The sequence below is a fragment of the Hipposideros armiger genome, unplaced genomic scaffold, assembly GCF_001890085.2.
Source record: "Hipposideros armiger isolate ML-2016 unplaced genomic scaffold, ASM189008v1 scaffold_477, whole genome shotgun sequence".
Taxonomy (NCBI): domain Eukaryota; kingdom Metazoa; phylum Chordata; class Mammalia; order Chiroptera; family Hipposideridae; genus Hipposideros; species Hipposideros armiger.
In genome coordinates, this window is record NW_017731827.1 from 192811 (window position 1) to 194458 (window position 1648).

The following is a 1648-nucleotide window of genomic DNA, read 5'->3' on the forward strand; positions in this document are numbered from 1 at the left end:
CTTTTAAGCACTTTCACATAGTAAACTTGGTTAACTGTTTGTCCAATTGGAACAGATTCATAATGAACAATCCCTCTTGCAACAAGTTCACGAACTTAATTGTCAGACATTTGTTGTTTGAGTTGCCAAACATGTGATGGCTCTGATTGTACAGAAATGCCATCATTTATTTTTCCATTCTCTTTTTGATGAGCATTTGGGTTATTTCTAATGTTTGCTCTAGTAAATAATGCCGTGTTTGCATCTTTCTGTGTTTGCATGCTTGTTCAAGTTTGTACAGTTTATTTCTAGACATGGAATTCCTGGGTTAAAGGGTATAAATATTTAAATTTTAATAACTAGTACCTAACTTTCCTCTACAAAGATTCTACTAGCTTTTACCAATGATGCACGAGAGTACTTTGGATGGTAAACTTTGTTTTTCACTAGTCAACACCATTGGTAGATGTCTTAGTCCATTCAGGCTACTATAATAAACTACTATAGGCCGGGGGCCTTATAAACAACAGATATTTATTTCTCACAGTCCTGGAGGCTGAGAAGTCCAAAACCAAGGTGCCAGCAGACTCAGACTCAGTGTGAGAACCTGCTTCCTGGTTCATAGATCATCATCTTCTCACTGTGTCCTCACGTGACCAGAGGGACAAGGGAGCTCTTGGGGTCTTTTTATTTATTTATTTTTTTATGGGTCGTAGTCACATTCTTGAGGCCTTTACCTTCATGACCTAATCACCTCCCAAAGACTCCACCTTCAAATACCATCATATTGGCAATTAGATTTCAACCTATGAATTTGGGAATGACATACACATTCACTCTATGGCAGTAGGATTGTGTTTCCTTTCCTATTTAGTTAGTATTAGGGGATGGATTGCACTGAGCCGTTTGCTTTCATTGTATCAGCCAGAAACCAAACTCAAATTGGCTTGGCAAAAAAATGAACTGAAAAGCAAGGTTAAATGGCTTCAAGCACAGCTAGATTCAGGGCTCAAATGATGATATTGGAACTTATTTTTTATTTCTCACTGGGTTGGCTTTATTCTTCTGTTCTAGGTCATAGGCTCCAGTGGCCCCAGGCTCTCCCCTTGTAGTGGCAAGGTGGTTGCAGCAGCTCCAGCCATCATATCCTCTCAGATCCAAGTTCTGCACACAAAAGCAAGTTGGTTTCCAGTCGCCTAAGCCCAAGTGCTGATAGTCACTCTTACTGGACTTATCGTTGACCCAATTGTAGTGGCCCAAGGAATGGGCTGAGCTCATAGACTTAGGCCTAGACAGTCAAGTTCCACCCCCAGTGGGGGACAACCCAAATGCCCACCACAGGGACTGAGAGTGGGAGGAGAGGCAGAGGGTCTAATGAAAATCTGGGAATGCCAAGTGGCTATTGGGGAGATAAAGCCTTCATTCACCTCTGTGGATCACTATTGTCTCCGGTGCTGTCCTGCTGTAAATCCATTCTTCACCCCACAGCCAGAAAGGGGCCCTCTTTTTTTAAAAAACAAGAATACATTTATAAATGTGAGCCTTTAAAAAAACATTTCAGTGGTTCTTTCTTGCCCTCGGGGTAAATTCCACCCTCCTTCACAAGACTTCCAGGACCTGGCCTGTCCCGACCACACCAGCCTCCTTTATCCCCACCCCTCACACTCCC

The 1648-nt window shown here is 42.4% G+C and overlaps 1 long non-coding RNA gene across 1 annotated transcript in view; it reads left to right on the plus strand.

The window, feature by feature from the left end:
- LOC109395563 (uncharacterized) overlaps nucleotides 1-1469 on the plus strand; it is a 22463-nt gene extending 20994 nt beyond the window's left edge. Inside the window, exon 3 of the long non-coding RNA XR_002126686.1 lies at nucleotides 1054-1469. This is a non-coding gene — a long non-coding RNA (uncharacterized LOC109395563). The remainder of the gene's footprint in view (nucleotides 1-1053) is intronic.
- Nucleotides 1470-1648: the final 179 nt, after the last annotated feature.